Genomic DNA, 17,668 nt, shown 5'->3' with positions numbered 1-17,668 from the left:
AAGAAACGCATGATTAGCCTGAGACACATTGCATCCAGAGAAGAGCAGGCTGGCCCTATGTGTGGGACCAGTCATTAGCCCTCCCTGCTCAGCCTGAGCACCCCACTCAGGATGGTGGGTGAATGTCAAAACTCCTGTCCTGATGACTGCTCTGCACAATGCATCCAGGCCAAAACAGGATAAAGAGCTAGAGAACAACCTGGCTCTGCAAATTAAGCTCTGAAGTTTAAGGAGGAGTTGCTCTATATCTGGCTTATTTATACCTTTCAGTTTCCAGTCCTAAAGCCTGATCTTAAAGCTTTGCCAAGTAAATATTTTCTTTCCTTGACTACCATGCTTTTGCAGTGGTGGAAGAGAGCTGAGTTTGGGTGAAATACTGGGCACTTGAGGTGTTTTATTTTCTCAGAAGTAGGGAATCCACACAAAGCACCACACTTGTTTGAAAGACTTACAGTCCAGATCTAGTTGAATCGAAGACTGGGGAAGTTTTCCATCCATGAAGTGGCTGATGTCACCAAATGCCAAACTGTAGGGAGGGTTTTCATCCATCAGATTTAAAGGTGACTGTAGGTGGTAAAGAAAAGTGGGCAGAGGTCTGTGCAGCTGGGATGAAAGAACAAACTTGGCCTGACTGCACCTTGCTTTACTTCTATACCAGGTCACTAGTGACAGCTGCTTGCCATCCAGCAGGTTAGTAAGACTTCCTATGTGAAATCATTGGTGATCCTAGATCAGATGGGTCTGTATCATTGCTCATGAGCCTGCCTGGTGATTTCATTGCACTTCTAGCAGAGGAGCCAAGAAATGAATCATAGAATCATAGAACAGTTTGGGTTGGAACGGACCTTAAAGATCAAATAGTTCCAACATCCCTGCAACAGGCAGTGACACCTTCCACTAGAGCACGTTGCTCCAAGCTTCATCCAACCTGGCCTTGAACACTGCCAGGGATGGGGCAGCCATAGCTTCTCTGGGCAACCTGTGCCAGCACCTCACCTCCCTCACAGGGAAGAATTTCTGCCTAATATCTGATCTAAATCTCCCCTCTGTCAGGTTAAAGCCATTCCCCTTGTCCTGTCCCTACTGGCCCTTGTCAAAATCCTCTCTCCAGGTTTGTTGTAGCCCCTTTAGGCACTGGGAGCTGCTCTAAGGTCTCCCTACAGCCTTCTCTTCTCCAGGCTGAAAAAGGCCAGTAAGTGAGATCTTACTTCTCAGGGGTTAGCCCTACAGGGCTTAAGCAAGCAGACTTCTCTTGCCTGTCCCAAGGTGACGGATGAGGGTCCATGGCCAAGCATTACACCTGGCTGAATTAGGAAACACTTTTGGTACAGATGGAAACCACTAAATGTCATGTGGAAGGCAGTAACTGAGAGAAACCAAGTGCAGTGGAAACTAAAACAGATTAGCCATGGTTTGTACCTACTGTTTGAAACAGCCTCAGAGGGTGCACACATGGTCATGTTCTGTGTGCTGAAGAGAACTGATGGAGTTTCTGTGTGTCTCTTCTCTGAGCTGAACAGTAGTGACTTCCAGTCAACAGTCCTGAGGACTGTTAAGGCAATGAGACCATAGCTTCAAAGAAAGCAGATTTAAGGGCAGTCAGTCCAGCTTCTCTCATTGTCTGGAAATGTACATTCAAAGACAAAGACAAATACAAATCAGTTAATTTAAACAAAACTGGAATATGAGCCACAGGGGCAGTTATTGGTCATCGTCATCTGGCAGGAACAGAAATTACATGGAACAGAAATTATATGGAACAGGACGACTTCAGCCATTTGGCTGAATGACTAAACTGTACAAAGTGACTGATGTGGAGACTGAGAAGGTGTGATGGTGCCATGGATCATCGCGAGTGTAGAATAGATATGAAGCTCTTATGTGACCTGTCCTCATCACTGTGAAGTTGCACAGTTTTCATGGTAACTAGAAATGCAAATGAAGAAGGCACTCTGCCTCTCAATTTTTTCCAGTGACTGGTCCTTTGTAAAGGTCCTTCCAGGTTTTTGCAAGTGGGGTTTTCGAAAGCATTCAGCAATGGCCTCTTTCTGCAGAAAACAAGTTAACAGGAGCACTTATAACTGTTCTCAGTGAACACCTTACAAAAGTCAACAAGAAACTGCAATTGCTTTCCAATGTAAAGGTCATTTAGCATTGGATACAGGCATTTTAGTGTGTCAAAGGAGCCAAAATATCCTGTCCCAACATGCCCATCTTTTACCCAATAAAAACCATGATTGGTGTGACAAGTTGTAGCAGACAAACAGCTATGCTCTGCCATTTTTCTATGTGAAAACCCCTTTAGCCCCTTACTTTATCAGGCCTAAAGTCATTCCTTTGGCAATGAGATCAACAGAAACCTTTGCATTTTTCTTCCAACAGTTAAATTATTTATAAGCTTTGAAAATAATCCCACTTTGCCTTCTAACCTTAGTTTTGCATATATACATGTCTTTTGCCATGTGGACCCCTGTGAATTCTTCAGCTAAAATATGCATTCATTAGAAAAACATTTGAGAGCACTTTTTTCTTTCTTCTTTATCTACTTGTTTGAATATGTTGTAAACTTGATTAATGTTGCCTTCTAATCTCTTTTTTCCTAGAGAGAACACCTGGAGTTCTTTTAACCTCCCTCAAATAATAAATAAAACCCAAAAGCTGAACAACCTAAGCTGCAATGTCACATCTTCACAACCCTTTCCTTTCCCTGCCGGTCCATTGCTCCTCTTCTTAGAGGGTGGACACATGGGCAAAACTTGTGTCAGCAAACCTACAGAACTATGGGTTTCTTCTAAAGTCCTCTTCCTAATGCTCCCATTAACCCGCTTAGTTTTTAGCCTCTCTCTGACTAGAATAGTTTGGGGAGATTTATGACAGCAATTCTTCTGGTTCCTTTCACAATGTGTTTTCCGCTATTCTTATCTATTGCTCTGCCAACATGCATAATTTATGTAATACCAGTCAGTAGAGCCACATTCAACATTTTTTTTCTTTTTGAGGACAATCCTCTTGTACCTGGAGAAATTGTGCAGGTAAATAAAGTCTGAGCCAACAGTCTTGGACCTACCTTTTCTGCCTCCATCCAAAGCTTTCTATGGGCATCAATCATCCTTGAACTAGGATTCTTCTCATTTTAATTATGCTAATATCACCATAATTTCATTCTCGTTAACAGCAATTGAGTTTCAGTCTCTGCAGATGGTGGGGCTGGACAGTTACCAAACCACATGCCATCTTGAAAGGTGTATATGGACTGGTACTTAGCTTATGGCAGTGTTATACATCACCATTTCTGGGTTGCATCACTTCACTTTACTCATTTGCTAAATGACGTATACCTTTGGCTCATATTAGTTCTGAGGTTTATAAAGGAGATTTTTAAAAATACAAAAGAGAGTCCATTGCCCAGTCAGCTTATTCTTGTTAAAACGCAACCTTGCCTGCTTTGACAACTTCAGGTGAAGGTTATAGAGAAATATGTTACCAATTTAAAGTGTGGCTACAAAAAGGGTGGACATACTCACTTCATAAGGAACCACAGGGAGAAGGTGAGGGAAAACAAGCACAGGTTATGCCAGGAAAGGTTTCATTTTTGATATAAGAAAAACATTTTTTACTGTAAGTACAATCAATTACTGGAACAACCTTCCCAGGGATGTGGTAGAGCCACCATCACTGGAGATTTTCAAAATGCAATTGGACAGGATGCTAGATAATCTCATGTAGACTCTCTTTCCCACAAAAGGCTGAACCAGGCGATCTTTCAAGGTTCCATCCGATGTGGGATGTTCCATGGTTCTATGGCTCTATAGTTGCTGCAGATATGTGTAAATCTATGGGTATGTTCCTAATATAGACACCACCCCACTGTACTACCCAACAGGGCAAGTATAGAGCCCAAATCACAGCAATGCTGATGGAAAGGGACCTCTGTGGTTTTCTCATCGAGCCTTCTACCCACAGCAGGTCAGCCTTCTGGACATGTCCCTTATTATTCTCATGAAATAAAACTTTCAAAGCCTATACAGGTGGATTTGCTCAACTGCAATTATTCCTACACTGAGGGACAGGCACTCAATGTAGCCCTGTCCTCACAATTGTCGAACCTGGTAGATCTACCAGGGTTTTCTACAGCTCCTTTCTGGACCATGTTTCTTTTCAAGGATAACCAATGTGCGTAGAGAGGGTGGTGAGAACAAAGGATTTACCCAAAGGAATGTTGGGGTGTACAGAGGAACAAGGATTTCAGTGGAGACTGGGGAACTACTCTGTCCCACATACTAGTTCCAGTTCCACCCACTTCAGAATAGGCGATTTCCCACATGCTCACTGGATAGCTTATCACTGGCTGCCCTCATCAGGCCAGCTCCAGCTTTACTACCTGTGAATTTAAGCCAGGACATGTTGCATGCACAGTCCAGGTAAAAGAACTCATCTCTAAGCTAAGAGAAGGGTGACTTGAGGAACTGTCACTACCCTTTGGCTGATGCACGGAGGAAGCTTCAGCTTAGACCGGGCTACAAGTCAAAAATCAATACAGCATAAATCAAACTGCACCAGCCCTTCAGGAAGGGCCTGACATTGTGACTGCAAGCATGAAGAATGATATTACATGGATTCAATGGGGTTTTTTATGCTGAGTACAAAATCTGGTACAGCTGCTAGAAATTATGATGGACTATTACAGCTTTCTGGACTAGAGAATACAAAAAAATCTCTTCATGAGGTGATATCTGACCAGCTTCTGATGCAACTGTTGCCTCTTTATACTTCATTTGACAGCTGACCTCCCTGATAATATGGTAATATACAGATGGTGGCTGCACAGCTGAGGTAAACATGAAATGGTCTCTATGACAGCCTGGAAGAGTCACTATTTTCCCATCTCTGTATGCTTGGAACTCTCTAAATCAGATGTCAGTCTAGGATCCCAGCCAGACCTATCTTGCCCCAAGCATTTAAAGCATGCAAGGAACGAAGAGGCACCATAGCTGGCAGGGTGAGAAAGAGTTTCACTCAGATTTTGTCTCTTCTGCAGACATCTTTAAGATATACATTTTTAATCCATGACAAGGACTTTGATTTTCATTAATCATTTCATATATGTTGTAAATGGGAAGAACTAATTCAGATACAACCATATACAGTAATAGTGAATGAATGTTCTAGTGCTGATCAAAAGCTGGTAAAGGTAAACCCAATTGTCTTTATATCAGGTATAAACCAGTGGAATGTGTGTCTGTACTTGGGGTTGTTAATTTGTTGGGAGATGAATTAAAGCATAAAAGAGAGTCACCTTTTAAGGGCAAAAGGTCTTGAATTCTGCGTGCTGTTCAGGATGACATCAGTATTTATGCTGATGGCCAACAAGGGCATTTCTGACTCCAATTTCATTTCCAGAAAACATTAATGTTACCTCACAGTGCGTTATTTGAATCAGTGCACGTCTCCAGAGGTTGAATAATATGGTTTCTCCACACTCTGCAACGGAGTATCGACACTTACTAAATTATGCTGTTAAATACTGTAGTATGGCTATAAAATACAATGAAGGCCCGTGGAAAGATGCCAGCCCGTTTCTGAGAGAGAGCACTTTTTGGAACCCTGCCTGTGGCCTGTAATTTTCACTTCCTCCCACTACAGTGTGAAGTGACATGAAAGGACTCGTAAAGTCGAGTCCAGGAGACTGGTGGGGATTTGAAGGAGTAAAGCTAAAGTTAGATCATCAATGGTAGCATTTGACCTACTTGAACTTTGCGGGGAAGGAAGGAGGGAGCTGACTCTCCCACATGTCTCCCTAGCAGACCTCACTGGAAGAAAGATTGAATTCCAGCCTGCAAAACGTACATTTTTCAGCCCATATGGAGCAAAAACATTCAAAATATAGAAGCTTTTAATGAAGTAAACTGTTGATTCACTAGCAGTAAAACTTTCCAGAAAAGTTGCCAACTAGCAAGATATCTCAGTATTTCATGGGAAAGAGCATTCACTGAAGGAGAAAGACCAATGTCAGAGCATGGAAGGATGGTTTGCACAAACTGAGTCTCCTGTCAGGTATTGCAGCAGTTCACATGGACCCTGACACATGGAACAAAGAACACTGTCCTTTAAGTCCAGCAGGCTCAAGTTTGGGGTTTTTTTTCTTATTAATAATTACCAAAGATGTGAGGGATGGAGGATGAATCAAGATTGACCTTCCTTTGTGAAAAGTATTTCAGCAGGAAGGGTTTGTCCTTCTCCAATGGCCATAATCTCACTCATCACACTGTATGAGCGCCTAAAACCCTTCATTGCAGGAACAAAGACCACAAAGCTTAAAATCTGATGAAGGAACAGTAACAAGAATAAAAAAATTGATACCAACTATTCAGGTCAACAGAGCAAACCATGTGACTATGCCTGACAAAAGACAGATAAACACACTGCTCGCCTGTTTGCTACCACATTTCTACAGAGGATGGTTAGTTTGCTGAAGGAAGGATGAATCCAAGGAACAGAATGATGAGGTGGAGATGGATAAACCAAGTTCCATGAGACTTGTCTTACTAGATCCATATGTTATCTTCATGTGTTTCTTATATCTGTGCATCTATAAATTTATACACAAATCCAGCATCCAGCCACTTTCTGGAAATAGAACAACCACTCAGCTTAAAATGTGTGTCCTTAGTTGTCTTGGGTGTAGACTTCCCACAGGTGGTCAAAACTTGGGAGCAGCAGAATTTTCTTAGTGACAATGTTTTGAACAGGGGAGAACTTGGACTTATCCAAAATGCCCTATTTCATTTTCTGGGCCTGGTGTTAGCTGGAGTTCACTCGTTGTTAAACACTCTCTCTAGAGAAGACCAGGTACGAGGCATGATTTTCAAATTCATTACAAATTCAGAACAGCTCTGGAGGCTGAATAAACTCTTCGCACAGTTCCTAGGGATAACTCTGTCAGCAAAGCTCAGAGCTACCTTTTTCCAGGCAACCTACTTCTTAAAACTCTGCCTAGTCACATGTGAACCATGATTGCCAGAAGCACTTCTTAGGAAAAGGATTTGAATGGAGTTATTAAGGTTACTGATACAGAGCAGCCTGAAGAGCTCATGCCCAGCCCCTTCTGCCATTACAGTGGAGGAAAATAGCACCCAAAAGTACTTTGCCTCAGTGCCAGGATACCTGGCACACTCACAGAATATGCATGTGGGAAACACCCCCAGCTTCCAGATCGCACAGGCTCTGACGGGTGGACCTGAAATGCAGGAAACGGCATTAATAAACATGTTAAGCCTTGTCACCCAAAATGAAGGTTATGTCAAACAAAATCCCCCATGCTAGTAACATAGGAGTCACTTTCCTTTCCTCTTTTTAGTTTTTTCCTCATCTCCACTGCACTTGTGGAGCAAAATTCTCAGTGCAATTGGTCACGGCAGTTCAGTTGGGAACAGAGATGAGAATCAGGAGAGGAACGAAGTATGCAGGAGGGTCCCTTTTACATTTTCAGAGACACAGACTGCATTTTCCCCTTTCCCTCAGGCTCCATCACTTCACTTTCGACTCCTACAAGTGGCACTTGGAATGCAAAGAAAGTGGGGGAGAGGTGTGAGAAAGATGAGCCATATGCCTGGAGGAGAACAGGGATTTGGGGCACCGGCAGATGAGCTCTGCAGACATTGCCATGGTGTCCACAGGTCCTGCCACGTGCTCCTGCATCCTCAGCCCCTGCCATGGGCTCCCTCACACATCAAGGTTGGTGGAGGCATGTTCTGTAGTGCTGATCAAGGCAAATCGACAAGATGCAAGACTGCCAGAAGGAGGCAGAGGTTTCCCTGTCTGCTGCAGGAATGAAGGGCTAGTAATAAACTGCTGGGGATAAATGGCAGCACCTTCCATCACTGCTGTTGTCTACTCCATGAGCAGCTGTTGGACCGTGACAGCGAGGGCAGAGAGAGGGATTTAGTGAACAGTTATGGCCTCTCTGACAGCATGCATCAAAAACACTCCCTACGCCAGCTGTCTCCAGACAGTACCGGTCTTGGCCCGTAGTTTGTCTGCTGTAGGGTGTCATTCATTTCTCTACCTCATACTTCCCAACTCAACAATTTCTTTTTAGCACAAACCTCTTCCCTCCACCTCCTTCTGCCCATTATAAATATAAGAGTATGTGTGTTTCTTGTTTTTTATGTGATCTCTCATAACTGCCAAAAAAAAAAAATCTCTTGACATAAATCCTTTTGGCTCGGGTTTCTTGACAAATATGCACCAGTTTTTCTTTTATCACTCACACCTCTCTCCTCTCCACAAACTCTCAGCAAGACTTTCTGCAGACTCTCAGCTCTCAAGTCCTCTTCATGAAGCACCTCAGGAGAACTTACTGTGCTGAAGCTAGGGCAGGGGAACACTTCTTCTGCCTGTGGAGAATACATCAGACAGGGAGCACCATCTCTCTCTATAGACATTATGGTTTCCTCTATTGTATGCATTCCTCCAAGTGTAGTTATGGTGAAAATGGCCCCATGTAGCTTCCAATGCCTACACTTGAACCTGAGCTCTACACCACTATTTGGGTCAGCATAGCTCTAGCTGCCTCATCCAGTGGCATGCACAAAACCTGTAGCAAAGAGCAGAACTGAGCTCCAAACTGCAGACATTTGCATCTTCCTTGAGTGATGCAGCCATTCTTCTTGGCTGCAGGCTGAGATGTTGCATTGAACTGTCCATCTGAACTGACCCTTTCTTGGAGGATTTAACACCAAGTTGGTCCATGCAGTGTAAGTCTGCACCCAAGTGCTTCCCTCTATGTGCTAGAGTTGGTAGTAGAGGGGAGGCAGAACAAGTACAGCATAGAGAGAGAGAAAAACAGGTCCTCACCCCTGGCATCAAGGGCCTAACAGAGTTTCTTGGGGTCCAAGTGGATTCAGTCAACAACATTATATCCCCTTCTGAAATTCAGACTGAACTTGCAGACCTCATTGGTGCAGAAGCAGGAAGCAGAGAAAGGGTTTTGATGGGACTCACCTGTATCCGAATTCTGAGCAGTGAATGAAGGAAATTACTAAATTTCCTGTCTAACCAATGAGGAGGGATAGGTGCTTTTCAAGGCCTCAGAAAGACTTCTGTTGCTTGAGCTGGCAGGCTGGATCTTGGAAAAACACTCTCGCAGATGGCTGGCTAACAAATGCCAATGCCTCCACAAGGGCAGTGGCTTCACTAGTCACCTAAAATACAGATGTCAGCCCAGTGCCTGAGCCAGACAGACCTGTTAATGCTCAGCTTTTGTATTTTAACCTTACCAGAAGCTCATGTTATGGTGAAATATATGGGGCAGCAGAGCATGGCAGCAGAGCTAAAGCCCATAGATCATGGAGTTAAATATCCTACTGTGGGCTAAAAGTGAGCATGAACAGTTTCAGCCCACGTGTTGGCTGAAGTTATGAGCATGCGAGGAAGGGGGATTTATAATGAGAATGGCAATTCAACCTCAATTATCGTGCGCGACTGTCTGCACACTATAAACTGGAGGTTTAATAATGAGGCAAGTAGGCTGAAGGAGAAAATTTCATTGTGTCTGTTTCACAGCCTGGAATTCTTACTAAATTCATCAGATCACTTGAGTTCTCCTGACAACTGTAGCAGTATAACTAATTTTAAAGGGGTTTATTGTACATTTAGACTGCAACAAAAGATGCAGGCAGAGAAAACCTCATAGTAAAAGAGAACTCCAGATTGAGGACTATAATGTATATGCGATTTGAAAGAAGTAAGTGCTAAAAGATGTAGACAGCAGTTTTTCAGGGTCCTTAACCTTGATGAATAAATGAATAAAATCCCTTAAAAAATTGCAGTGTTTCTTTCAAGTGGTTTCCAGCATGTTAATGATCAAGAGAAACTGAGAAAATTGCTGGGAAAGGAGATGACTTTCCTCAAGATGCTCTTACCACAGAGACTATGAGACAGGCCTGAATTGTAAGCAAATAATATGTATTGCAAAATATGTCAGAGGAAGGGAAGAACAGAGGCTCTTTAACTGCCCATAATTCATTTGCATACAGGTGTGTTTACTGCAGGACTTTGTGATGTTGCCAAATCAAACCTTTGATGGAGACTTGGAGCCTTCCAGTTCTTCCATATCCACATACTTAGAGCTTTCCTATGTCTTATTTACTTACCTTACTATGCCAAAAGAAAGAGAACGGGATCTAGATTGAAAGAGGGCACAGAGAATACAGAGAAGCCTTTATCTACCACCACAGGCATCACACTCACCATGTACAACTAGCAAAGACTGAATGCCAAAGGGGTTTGAGTTGCCCTCCGTCCCCATTTCTATCAGCAAAGTCTCCTAGGTATTGCTAGAAAAGATAAAGACACACCAATAACAAGCAGCTCACCCCTCAATGCAGCCCACAAAGGAAACATCTTCCCACCTTCTGCAAGACAGGAAGGGAACATCTCATTGGTGTCCTGTCATGGCCTTGCCCCAGGAGATGCTGAGGGCTGGAGGAAGGTGCATCTGAGACAGGAAGCATCAGGCTCTGATGGGCAACTTGGCTGCTGAAAATGTGGGTGCTCCCAGATGTGACAAGCTGTCAAAGGAAACCGTAAATGAGAAAGGGGTACTGAAGACTGAATTTTTGGAGGTATCGTCTCCAGCAATGTTTTCACCTCTCAGTTTTACTGGCTGACAGTGCTTGCAGACAAAGCTCTTGCCTCTCGCTGTGTTTGAACCGTTCCCAGCACCCACATCACCCACACATCCCTTTCCTTTCCGGGCCCCACCAATCTCTAAGCTAATAATGTAGCTGATTAGATCTTTCATCATTTTTATTGTTATCCACCCGCAGATTAATAAAACAGTGCTCCCGCTGTTTCTGGCTGACCACATTCCCTAATTTATCATAAAGACTTTGCCTGAAATACTTCTTTGTGACGTGTGGGGAGAGTTGCAGTCCCTCCCAGCCAAGCATATCTGCGAGACAGCGCAGCACAATGGTCCGCAGTGCTATCCCCTGTATTCTCACCACACAGAGCAGAAGTTAACACTCCGCAACCAAGCCGCTAAAGCAAAATTACCCGAGATTGGTAGCAGAGTCACAGAGGTGGAAAAATGGGGAGTTAACTCCAGCTCACTGGAGCACACTGCTTCATACCTGTACAGTCCCCTAATAGAAGGGAATCTGCTTCTAAAGCACTCCAAATTTTCTTTTTAAAGACAGTAATTGCAAGGGTGACTTAACATGGCCTCAGGGACTATCCTGCAAGAACTGGAAGACTTGATCCCTTAAAAGTCAAGAAGCTACAGCAATCACGAAACCAGCAATAGATTTCTCCCCACACACTTTCTTCTTTCCCTTCCTCTTTCTCTTTCCCCTTCCTCTTTTCCGTTCCCTTTCCCCTTCCCCTTCCTCCTTTCAGAGTACTCATTTAAACTCAGAAGAAATGCAAAGTTCAACTGTCTTGCAGTCCAAAGGAGTATTTGAGCCTACAAATTCAAAACCAATCCCCTCAAAAATCACACAGAACTCTACTGAACTGATAGTTTCATCCATTTATGTTGAGCACATGACATTCACTAGGTGAAGGTGAGTTCATCTTTGCCTCCCCAGTGTTATACTGGAGACCTATTCACTATTTTCCAACTCAAAGTAAGAAAAATGTTAAAATCTTCTGTCAGCTAGACATTTTTGTGTGATTTTTCCTGTTTTAAACTGAACAACATAAACAATTTTCAAAATGCCAACAGAAAACCAGAAAGGTAAACAACCTTTTATTAAATAAAAAATGGAAAGTTTCTACAGAACTGATGTTTTATAGAAAGATCTCATTTAATGAAAAAGTCCATTTTTTGATGAGAAATATTTTCAGGGAATACATTTCAGTAGGGACTGTCAGCTGTTTCTTGTCTTTCAATCATCAACTAATTCTGTAGCTCACATCCCCCATGCTAGATTCTGTGCAAAGGTGCAATAAGCAATCTTTGTCTCACAGATCTAGGGTCTCATTTTGGGAAGAGCTAAATGTAACAAGTAATGGGGTGAAGGTGCAATATCCCACAGACAGAGCAGCCAGCATAGGAGAACAATCCAAGGGTGCAGCACCGTTTGAAAACAAATAGCTGTCTCCCAGCCAGCTGTGCTTTGGCTGACCCCATGCAGATAACTCAAAGGTGTCTGACACAGTCTTCAGTGAGATCATAAGAAAAGATGGAATTGAGAAGGGGTCTGTGACTTTCAAGGCAGTGCAGTGTCAGGACATACATAGACATGGATGTAACAGGAAATAGGCAGCTGGGGACATGTGAGCTGCCTTCTCCTCCAAGTTATACATCCAGCTGACTTGCACTGCTCCTAGATAAAGCCAAGCATCCTTATTCCCTGTAAAGCAGGGCCATGGAGAACTGTCATGATTGCTGGACCCATTAGGTATCTCTGTGTGGGCTGAGAACAAGCAGGAAAAGCCCTGAGCTGTCAGTCCCTTCCAAGGAAAAACTTATTCTCTACTCCAATGTCCAAGATATTCTCCTCACTTGTATCAGTTTCAGTTACACATTCCTGCCTTCCCTCTTTCGTTTTTCCCTCTTCCTGTGTCTCCTCCTCAGCCGAACCACCCAAAACAAGATTTTCTGCGAATTGAAGAACCAACACTAATACTAATTTCCCATGACTTAAGGCAAAGACCTTTTGTGTGTGTGTGTATATTTGTGTGTGTCTTTCACGCATTGTCCTATAGGAATTCTGTGCTTGCCATGCCCTATCCATTAGCAGGAGGAAACAGCGGGGATAGTACTTGTGAACATCAGTAGTAGTTATGGGGACATCCTTGCTCTATGAATATATATGCTTATCTTCACAAAACTTCCAGGAGCTTAATAACTTTGAGATTTCCTTCTCCTCTACCTAAAACTTCTTCAAGGGGGTTAAAAGTTAACAGGAGTGGGGCCCCAAGGAGCAGACCACCATACACAGTACAACTGCACTAACCTTTCCATCCTTAGGAAGCCTCTTCCGTCTGCCCGACAATCAGTTTATGCATCCTGCCTTGCTGCCTCCAGACCTGGGCGATCTTATATCAACCTCACCTCTTCCTCCCTACCCTTTTACCCCTTTAAAAGCCACCAGAGACATAAAACAGCAGTTGAAAAGATTATCAGGACACCATTTCTGGAACAGAGACCAAAGCAACAAGTCCCCCATGAACAAGAGATACTCTGCGCAACCAAGGCCAAAGGAAACCCCAACAAAGTCAGCCTAAAATGAACAAAATGCAGCTTCACTTAGCTTCCCAAGGCCAGGGAGGACACGGGTCTAATTTGCAGCTCACAGCCCAGCTCTGCAGTGACAGGTGCTGCCTGGAACTGAAGGAGAAATGATGATGCAGAGCCGTTTCCTGCGAGGCGCTGTTCTGTCACCATGGAGGCAGACAGTGCGCTCTCAACAAGTTTATCTGCAAAGTAACATGAAAATTCCTCACAGCAGGAGAGATTTGATGGGATGCGCCTAGCACAGCTTTATAGAAAGGTTTCTTCAAATGCTTCCAAATCCCATGCATCTTTTTCTTCCTTTATCATCCTTTTCAACATCCTTCTTTCTCTCGCTTTTTCTTTTTTTCTAACTCCTCCATAAGGCACGTTTATCAACATCAAAGCACATTCTCATACAGCTCAGTTTTTAACTCTGAATCCACTCTTGCAATGTCCAAACTATTAGTTCTCTCCACACCCAGAAACTTCAGCAGGAGCAAAACTTGCCTCCATGCATGAAATCTCCTTCAAATTCTGGGCAGTATTGACATCTTGATGCAGGGACCAAGATTCTAGGTGAATTCCTCAGAGACAGAACATTTGTTTTAGATACCCCTGCAGACTCTGCTGTGCCTGGGATGTAGTTTGATGGCCTTTCCATCCACGCATTTTTCCTGCCTCCCCAGTCAAACCAGAGGGTGCACCAGGTTATATTGTAGGCTGCATTCAGGATGCTCAGCCCGGACAGTTCTCTAGCTCTGTTATTATCACCAGAGAGATGACTAACGTTTGGTCCTACAGCCACCACACTGCCCTGTATGCAGCCTGAGCTTGGGTAACCTGCAGGTCTCATCTCCCACAATGGCAAGAGACAGTCAAGTCCTTCCAGACCCCTTTCATGACCAAGAACAGCACACCCAAGCCTAACCACATACCAGGGCATGGCTAGTGCATGCTGAAGGTGTTACAACCGTGTGTTTCCTTCTTATGTGGGTCATCAAGCTTCCTCAGACGGCAGTTAGTCTAGGATTATGTATCTACACATCTGAAGATAAATTTGGACAAAGGACAGGTCTAAGCCTCTAGTCCCATACCCTCGAAGCTGAGTATCTGCAGTTAAAACTACTCTTAGCCTCCCTGTATTTTTCCATTTTAAGGAAGACCTCAGTCATGCTCCATCAAGCTCAAGAAGCATGAATGTGTTTGCATGGCATAGGTAGGAAGATTTTTGAAGCCCAGGGCTGATCTGCAACTGAGTTCAAGACAAAACTGCTTCATATGTATCTTCTTTCCTAGTGTGTTATCACTAAATATCAAGGCAAGACCTACAGGATTTTTTCATTGTCTTTAAAATCAAAACCTGGATCCCAGTTGAATGGTAAGAGAGCCTTCATCCCCAAACCCTTCTCCTCTGTCATGCTCACAGCACATGGCTTTGTCACTCCAGTGTCTTCATCCCAGGAAAACAGGTCTCTCTTCTTGCTATCGTCACCTAGCAGAGCCTTATATCTCCTTTCCTTGGCACTGGCACTGCTGTGGGGACAGGCTGGGCACAGGAGCAGGCTCGACGCGACTCTGTCCATGTTTTGGCAAATGCCAATTACCAATTGGCCATGGGGAAGATGGAAAATGAGCTAAAATATGTGTATTCGCTTTCCTCAGTTTGTAAAGGGCTGCGTGTGTTGGGGTGGCAATGGGAGGAGAGAAGGTGAAAGGGGAATTGGAACTGTGAAGTTTGAAGGTGAAAAAAGTCTTTATATCTGGATTAGTGGAGTCATGGGGCCTTCAAAAATAGTTAAAATTCCCTTTTTTGAGTAATGGAGAAGTAGTTTGCATTGATCTTAAGAATTTGCTTATAGTTTTCCCTGGAGTTCAATGTACTGGGGAGCACAAAGCTGACACAGCTCAAAAGTTTTATGAACCTCAGGTAACAGCGTGAAAGGAAATTTTAATAAATATTACATTTATTTAAATTTAATTTTTTTTCCTTGTTAATAATAAAAGCCAACCTTGGTCTTCTGGGCTTTTTTTATATGCCTGCTTAATACGGCAGCTGAATCATGGAATTATTTATATTTTAACTTCATTTTCAGTAAATCGTCAATCATTCACCTTTCAAAAGCATTAAATTCAGAGACGAACAGCAGGGGAGAGGGAGCCTGAAAAATAAATATTGACTTTCAGGGGTTTGTTTTGTGTTGGTTTTTTTTTTAACACTGGGTTGGAATTAGATGCTGTTGTGGGTGATGAGTAAAAGCACAGGAAAAGGAAAAGACACTTGTGCCTATAGATTTCTCCACATCATACTTCTGCAGCTCTATTTCTGCTCCATTTGCAGGAAGCCACAGCAGTACCAATGGGTAGTGGCCCTTGCTGGCTTAAAGACACTCTTGGCTAAAAATCTGGAGTCTGGTCATCATTCAGTGTATGGTCTTCCTTACAGAGGACAATTGCTATTAGATGAGCATACTGGTATTGTGAGCGAAAGCTGAGATCCCAAGAAAAAATTAAGCAATAGAGGCATGAGTTAAGAGATCCATCAGTGACCATATAGTGACCCTTATGCTATGCAAAGACTCCAGAGATTCTTCTTTTTAAGTTCAGCAGCCCAATCAAAGCCTAAATATGATGATGGACTCTTGCTACTGGTCTCTCCTGTCCCCAGGGACAGAAGGGCTACAGCCAGCCATCTGTCCCCTTGGGCGCTCTAGAAGCCTTCAGTAGGGTTCTTGCCTTCCTGTCAATGAAGGCACCTCTTCAATCTTCAAGTAATGCCTCCAACATCCACCCTGTGTGCCAATCTCCCCTGTAATTCCACCCTCTACCCTACCTGAAATCCTGGCCTATACAAGCTAAAATGCAGTGAGAGAGTACCCACAGCCTGTCAGCTACGTGGAGAGCAGACAAGTGTTATATGTCATGTGCTGAGCTCATTACCACTTCAGGGACCACTTTAGCCAGAGCTAAAGACTACAGCAAGAAAAGCCCAGCCTGCAACCTCGGACATCACAGGTCACAACACCACAGTGAACCATGGGGCAAGTTGGGTTCACCTATAGTCACGCAGTCTTGACTCAAGGACATCAGGAGATGAAATCTCTACCAAGGTCGTTGGCAATTTGTTCCCAGAGATAATGACCAACAAAGCAAGTGCCTGGATTCCTGCTATTCTAGTTGTGTTCAGTTTGCAGGCACTGGTCTGACTTGTGCCTTTCTTTCTCTTTTAGATTTAAGAGTCCTTTTGTAGCAGGTGCATGCACACAGCAAGTTGCCACTTGAGCTTGTTGATGAGCTGAACAAATTGCTCTCTTGGAAGCACTTTCTCAAGCCCATATTTGTGTGGGTTTCTGATCCTCTCCAATTTCTCATGTGCACGAAGCACATGTCCCAGAACTGGAGGTGGCTTTCTGTTATCTGTCCCCTTATGACTTTTATACTGAGCTAAAATTAGTCCTGTCGTTTTATCAGTCTCTTTCAAGGCGGCATTAGCTAGTCCCACCACCTTACTGAAAATACAGGTCAGATGAAGGACCTTCCTTCTGGACCTCTCAACCTTCTTTGGAGCCATTGTCTTCCAGAGGGACTCACACACACACCACTGCACACTGGGGGCTGGCCAGCTGGAAAGCAGCTTTGCAGAGAAGGACCTGAGGATTGTGGTGGACCCCAAGTCTACCATGAGCCAGCAATGTGCACTTGTCACAAACAAGGCCAACAGCCTCCTGAGCTGCCTCAGGTAGATCACTGCCAGCAGGCAGAGGGAGGTGATCCTTCTCCTCTGCTCTGCACTGGTGAGACACATCTGGAGTGCTGTGTCCAGTTCTGGGGTCCCCAGTATAAGACAGTACAAGATATGTTGGAGCAAGTCCAGCAAAGGACCACAAAGACAGTGAATGAACTGGAGTATCTGACACGTGAGGAAAGACCAAGAGCTGAGACTGGCCAGTGTGTTGAAGGGAAGGCTCCGGTGGGGGCAAGTAAAGAAGGCAGATCCAGATTCTTCTTAGAGGTGCCAGTGAAAGCACAGGAGGCACAAACTGAAATACAGGAAATGCCGTTTAAAAGTAAGAAAAAGTTTTGTTTTGTTTTGTTTTTTACTGTAAGGGTGCTAAAACACTGAAATGATTTGTCCAGAGAGATTATGGCGTCTCCATTCTTGGAAATATTCAAAGCACAGCAGGACATTATCCTGAGCAACCTGTTCTGGTTGACCCTATTCCGAGCAGAAGGGGTTGGAGTAAAGGATCTCTAGAGATATCAATCACAGAATCATTAGGGCTGGAAGGGACCTCTGGAGGCCATCTAGTCCCACCCCCATGCCAAGGCAGGGCCACCTATCATCCAGCTTCAGCTGCTCTGTGATTCTGCTGTTCACCACTCTGTAGCTGCAACCTGCTCTCATGGTTCCTATTCTGTCTCCCAACTTGATGCTGTGAAAAAGTA

The sequence above is a fragment of the Strigops habroptila genome, chromosome Z, assembly GCF_004027225.2.
Source record: "Strigops habroptila isolate Jane chromosome Z, bStrHab1.2.pri, whole genome shotgun sequence".
NCBI classification, from domain to species: Eukaryota; Metazoa; Chordata; class Aves; order Psittaciformes; family Psittacidae; genus Strigops; species Strigops habroptila.
The sequence above is the reverse complement of the archived record's forward strand: the minus strand, read 5'-3'. Positions refer to the sequence as shown.